Genomic DNA, 6752 nt, shown 5'->3' with positions numbered 1-6752 from the left:
CTTTAACAGAATTATTAAAACAAACAAACAAACAAAGAAAACCCCAAGGACCAGCATGTGCTAGATACACAGAACAGCCTATCTGGACCTCTGTACCAGGCATCACACCACCATCAGTCAAGGTGACTTTGGAAACCAGTGCCTACTGGCTTGTGCCCTAAACACACAAAGAAACTCTGCCATCAAGGGACCAAACCATGCCAGTCTTGGGCGCCATGAATGTATTTAATGGTCTAGTTTAAGTGTTAAAATAGTGGACTTGAACAGGATTTGAAATGAGTGGAAGGAAACCAGAGTAGATCTTCTTAGCATTCCTTTTCTCCTCTTCCTCCAACTCTTTCATTCCACTCTCACACTTAACCATCACCCGCTACACCCTGTGCTCCTAGCTTCTAGGGGAGGTGGGCTCTGAGGTAGCAGAGAAAAGCTGAGAGTGGGAGCCCGAGGGGTTCAAATCAGAGTTGTCATGGGAGGAGCCCAGCCACAGGTCGTGACTGTGCCTTCCAGGCCACTATGAGAGGCCCGTTGAGGCTGGTTTTGTGCTCAGTGATTTGATATTTGCATCATCCTCAGAAAACTCAGCACTTTATACTTTAATCTGAGAAATTCACAGGTCTTGTGAGGTTCCTTTTAATCATCATACAACCCAACTGTGAGACCAGGAGGTGGTAAATGGCACTATTCTTTTTTGATAGAAGTGCACACTGGGACCTGGATCCATGGGGAGCTGCCCAAGGACACGTAGTGGGGAGTGAGTCATTTGACAAAGCAACCCAGAGCAGCAGCTCTCCAATTTAGCATTTATCTACCAGGCTGTATCACTTCAATTTCATTTAGGAGGCAATGTTTTCAGTAGCTTGTGATTGTTCTTTCATATACTGTGGGGACTGGATAAAACTGAACCCTAATTGCATTCAGATAGCACTGGCAATGTTTTCTGGAAGAGTGGAATCCCTTCTCTCCCTCTCCTACCACTCAGAATGAGCAATGGCTGATTGCAGCCTGTCACCAAGTTCTTCCTCTTTCCCAGCAGTGGGTTTAAAGGTAAGCATCTGCCCCTATGCTAGTCACTGAGATCGGGAGGAAAGAGTTGCAGTGAAGAGTTCTTGGAGTCTCACACCCCCTTTCTCCTTGCCTGTGGAAAGGATCATGAGGACTTGAGGCTTAGGACTGTGGTTCTAAGAATTGAAAAGAAGCCAAATGAATCACAACAGTTGCAGCTAGAATATTGTCATGGCAATGCACACTGATGCCAACAAATTGTGCAGTTGGCGAGTTTCTCTTTCAGTGACTGCGTTGGTGATGTAATATTTGTGACACACACCTACCTTTCTTGGAAAGAGAGCACGTTCAGGAATGTACTGAACCAAAGCCTTACTAGGAACCAAAGCCTTGGTTGGGTTTTCACACTTAGGTTTGTTTTTTTTCTTTTTCCTTTTTAGTCCAGATGGGACCAAGGATCATGGCAGAGCCAGGAGCCGATGTCAGGCCACCTCCCTGGCCGTGGCATGTGGCACTCCGGCACCAGCCCCACCCATGCTTGCTGATCCCTCGCTAATGATGGCAGGGTGTCTTTCACCCAGGCCAAGGGGGCTTCGTGGGGTCTGTACCCACATCTGTACCATCCAATTAGCAAGGCAATGAGCTCATACTGCACCACCAGCCCAACCTGCTTTGCTGTAATGGGTTTCACATTCTCTTTTGACCTCACTGAATTCCTTTTTGTTAAACAATTATAGCCTATATGGGCTATAATTATAATTGCTGTCTATCATTGAACTAGGAGAAATTAACAAATACAGTATGTTATAAAAAAAGGGGGGGGCAGGAAACCCCAATACCCTAATTTTGGATCTTGAGAAAAAATGTTTGATAAATTAGGGCAAAGAAAAGTGCCTAAATTATGATTAAATAGAAAAAGTCTCCATATGGTGAGGCAGAGGAGGGTTCCCTTGGAATTGTTGAGAAAACATTTTAAGAAGGCAAATCCAACTGAGTTACCAGCCACTGTCAGGGATTGGCAGATGCTTGGTGACTATTTCATATGAGATTTGAGTACCATCTGAAATATTGCAGTACTGTTGTACCTCCCTTCACTCATTCTTGAATGAAATTTCTGTAAATCAAATCCCATTTTAAATGTCCATTGAGTGATTTCACATCTAAAAGAATCCTTTTGAAAACTGGGTAATCTGTGTATATGAAAATACTGAATTTTTTTGTCATTTAGGTTTTGGATTTTAGGTGTGACATTGTCTCAGGCTAGGGGCAAGCAGGGGACCTCTCCACTGCCAAGATGTTGCTCCTTTATGGCCCCCACGTGAAACAGAGCAGGATCCTAAGGTCCTTGCCCCTTCCCCGTGTCCTCAGCCTGCCTTTTGTCTGTGGAAGAACTTTAGCCAAAGAATAAGTTTAATCAGAGAAGTGAGAATCTGTGGAAACAAAGGGAAACTGTCAAAGGAGACCAAATAATAATGATGTATTCAGTAATCATAGTCAAGGACCTTTGGTTCTTTCTCAAGGGCTATAGAAATATTCTGAGCCATATCCTGTGAGCTGTCTTATAGATACTGGAAACCCCACCAGGTGGAGAAGTTAACTGCATGATGACCAGACTGTAGCCACGACATAAGCTGCCAGAATTCTGAAAATTGGCCTCAAGAAATGGAAACAAGCCGATGCTGAAACTACAGATTAACTGTACTTAAAACAATCAAGATGATGCTGGTCAGACCACCAATCACCAATTTCAAGATGACTATCAGCACTGACTGTGCTGTTTCTGCACGTATCCCCCTCCCTCAGCCTATAAGAGCTCTTGCCCACTGGCTGCGGGGTGGTGGGGGAGTTGGCCTTTGGACAGATGTCTGCCCTCCCCTGCTGCTTGCTGGCATCAAAACATAAAGCAAACTTTCCCTTCCGCCAACATGACCTCTTTAATGGCTTTTGAGCAGTGAGCGGCCAGACCCTGTTTTTGGTAACATGCGTAGGTTGAGGATATTGCACATCATACTTTCTCTCTTGGATGGCAGCACTAGAAGATAGAACGCCCCACCTTGGCTTGGAGATAATCTTTTATAGTAAAAAGTGAATAGAAGGTGAAGAGGAATTCACATGGGGAGAGACATTTCTGAATGCAGGCAACAAGCTTCTGGAAAAAATTATCCAAGAAGGAAGGGCCTTGGGCCCTGGGAATCGGTGGGATAAGCATGGATGTGCTCACATCTTGAGCACAGATTCCTACTGCGCTGATCACTGTCGTGTGTGCACCAGCTCCAGCCAGGGACCAGGGTGCCTGTGTTTCAGAATCCTGACCCCTGGGCCCCAAGCACAAACATCTCCAGGGGCAGGCTTCTTGAAGCTTGAATACAGCTCCCAAAGCACGATGAGGACTTTGTAAATGTCAAGGAGAACAACAGACAGACTTTTTCAAAGCAAACTTTTCTCCATTTTCTAAATGAACGCAAATGTGTTTGTGTGGGAAACTTGAACAAGTTTGTAAGAATTTGGTGGCTGGACAAAAGGAGCACAAAATTGGTTTCTAGACACAAAGAACTCTTTAGAAAATGGTTAACCTTTAAAGCAACTCCTAAGAAAGACAAAGATTTTGTATATTCAATGAGACCCTTGGAATAATGATTGCTTGTGTTTTCACTGCCCAGGAGTGTAAAGGAGCAAACAAACCAATTTACATTTCCCTTAGCAGTGGCTTGCTTGTTTTTATTTTCTTTAAGAGTATCAGGGTCTGGTTGGTGGCTGCAAATGGAATTTAAATATGTAGAGTAAAGAGGCAGTCAGACTAAAGTAAATGAGATTTTGAATAGCCTCTGTAATATTTATAATCTTGTACACTCTGAATTCCCATCATTTCTTAGTCATCCAAACAAACCCAAATGGGTATTTGTGGCCCATGAGCCTTCTTTTCCTAAACACAACCAGTGACTGGGCACACACACACACACACACACACACACACACACACACACACACCTGCAGTATGAAAACGTTCTGACCTAAGATATTGTAATGGCTACAAGAGGATGTATTTGGAAATCATAAGAATCCCTCGTGGTTGAACCTTTGAGTGACTTTCCAACCAAATGTATTGAGTCCAAGCCTGCATCCACAGGAGTCATTCTAGAGTCAAACACATGGGTCTGGTCAGAAGTCAATGTGAAAAGAGAAAGAAATTAGTGAGTAATTACTTGGAGGGGAAAACAGAGAGAAGCAGCCCTGGGGATCAAGAGGGAATCTGCATGGGCAGGAACACAAATTCCCTAGTAATCCACTGCCCCCAGAGTGGGGCTGGAAAATGTCAGGGGCCCCCTGAGTCTGCACGATTAACTCCTGGAATGAATTCAGCACACCTGCCTCCCCCGCACACATGATCTTTTGGGGATGATGTGTCTCCTGGCCTGGCCCTCCCCTGACTTTAGCAAATTGGGGGTGTAGACTCTGATCTGGGGCTTCACCTTTGTCTCATGCTTTTTAGTTGGTCAAGTTCCCTGCATTATCTCATATGACCGTCCCAATTGGTCTGGGCAGAGTGCAAAGCGGGTATTACAATCTCTGTTGTATAGGCGAACCTCAAAAAGGAGAAAAAAGTTGGATAATGACATCCCAAATCAAATGGCTGGTGGGTGGCAGGGCCAGAAGCAAGCCCTAGGGTTTCTGACCCATGGGCTGGTCTTTGCAATTTTCCTGCTGTGTTTCCATGCTACCAGCCATAGACCTCCAGACAGATGAAAGGCTCAAGCACACATTGTCTGCAGTATTCCCTCTATGTCATGCAAATGGCTGCTGCTGCTGCGTCTCTTCAGTCGTGTCTGACTCTGTGCGACCCCATAGACGGCAGCCCACCAGGCTCCTTTGTCCCTGGGATTCTCCAGGCAAGAACACTGGAGTGGGTTGCCATTTCCTTCTCCAATGCATGAAAGTGAAAAGTGAAACTGAAGTCGCTCAGTCATGTCCAACTCGTAGCGACCCCATGGACTGCAGCCTACCAGGCTCCTCTGTCCATGGGAGTTTCCAGGCAAGAGTACTGGAGTGGGGTGCCATTGCCTTCTCTGATGTCATGCAAATGGAGAGCTAGTCAAAAGCCTAATAATTCCCTACCCATTTTTGCTTGAATAAGTCAAAGGTAAGTGGACTAAACAATGAAGCAGGCTGTGTTTCATGATCCTAGATTCCTTCCCTTGCTTTCTTTGTTCAACTTTCTCAGTTTTGACCTCCCCGCTCCCTTGAGGAATACGACCACCTGTCTTCTCCCAAACTAATCATTCAAAGTCTTGAAGGAAAGCTTGTTTTAACAATTAACACAAGTACGTGAGCCAGGGGCTCTCTGATGGCTCAGAGGTTAAAGCGTCTGCCTGGAATGCAGGAGACCCGGGTTCGATCCCTGGATCAGAGAAGATCCCCTGGAGAAGACAATGGCAACCCACTCCAGTACTCTTGCCTGGAGAATCCCATGGAGGGAGGAGCCTGGTAGGCTACAGTCCATGGGGTCGCAAAGAGTCAGAAAGGACTGAGCGACTTCACTTTCACTTTCACTTTCACTGTGAGCCAAGCAGTGTAGCTGGATGCTGGGATACAGAAATACAAGGCAGGGTTCCTATGCCAAAGAAGGTCCCTTGTGATGGGAGAGACAAAGGTCAACACAAACAGTGATCATTGCAAAGAGGGACACAGGAAGTGTCTGGTCAGAGATCCTGGGGCCAAGAAAACCATAGATCCCACCTTCCTCTTTCCCCATCTTTATGCATCCTCTCTAGAAAATACAAGATTGTTCTATACGCAAGTTCTAGAGGCTGGGTCCCAGGAGATGAAGGATGGAAAGGTCTGGAGTGATGACATTACTTCCTCCCCCAGATCCAGCCTGAGATCACACAGCTCCCGGCTTGATGCCTATCTTCACCCCCACATGCTACGATTGACTCTAGGACTTGCTGCTTGAGATGTGGAAAGGAATAGGATGAAAGGGGAAAGACCTGGAGTTGGGAAGAGAAGCTTAGGGAACTTCATTCGTCTGTGTGAGCGCTCAAGCAGGTGAAGTGGTGGCCAGGGAAGATGTGGGGCACCGGTCAGGTAGGATCCCAGGTATTGTAGAGCAGATCTGAGAACTGTGCATGTATGCAGCTGAGGGAGGGAGAGAGAGGACAAGCCCACGTGCAACAGGAAGAAAATCTCCATACTTCCCTGGTGGCAGGTGAAAGCAAGCAGCATTCAAATGGGAGACTTTAAGAAAGGACAGTTGTAGGGGACTAGCGAAGAGTTGACTCATTGGAAAAGACCCTGATGTTAGGAAAGATTGAAGGCAGGAAGAGAAGGGGACAACAGAGGATGTTGTTAGATGGCATCACCGACTCAAAGGACATGAGTTTGGGTAATCTCCAGGAGTTGGTGATGGACAGGGAGGCCTGGCATGCTGCGATTCATGGGGTCGCAAAGAGTCGGACATGACTGAGCGACTGAACTGAACTGAGACAGCATGGAGGGAGGAAACAAAGCTAGATGCTGCAAACAGCAAGAAGGCATTACAACATCTTCAGAGGTCCTCAGAGTAACAGGCTCTGAGAACCATCTGTGGTCCTCAGCTTTCTAAAACCCATTCTTGACACAGTCCAACTGTGCCCAGTGGATCCTCTACCACCCTAGATGCTCAGACAGCTTCTGATGCCTGCTTGCTCTCAGTCAACCAGTAGCTTGCATTGTGACCCATTTTGCACAGGTGCTTCATGGGAGGGTAGCCTGGG

At 46.2% G+C, this 6752-nt stretch overlaps 1 non-coding gene across 1 annotated transcript; it reads left to right on the top strand.

Moving 5' to 3' along the window:
* The first annotated feature begins 5338 nt into the window (after positions 1-5338).
* On the top strand, positions 5339-5411 carry TRNAS-GGA. The gene has a single exon. It is a non-coding gene; the product is annotated as a tRNA-Ser (tRNA).
* The last annotated feature ends 1341 nt before the right edge of the window (positions 5412-6752 follow it).

Source organism: Bubalus bubalis, chromosome 2 (genome assembly GCF_019923935.1).
Source record: "Bubalus bubalis isolate 160015118507 breed Murrah chromosome 2, NDDB_SH_1, whole genome shotgun sequence".
In the NCBI taxonomy this organism is placed as follows: Eukaryota; Metazoa; Chordata; class Mammalia; order Artiodactyla; family Bovidae; genus Bubalus; species Bubalus bubalis.
The sequence above is the reverse complement of the archived record's forward strand: the minus strand, read 5'-3'. Positions and strand labels throughout refer to the sequence as shown.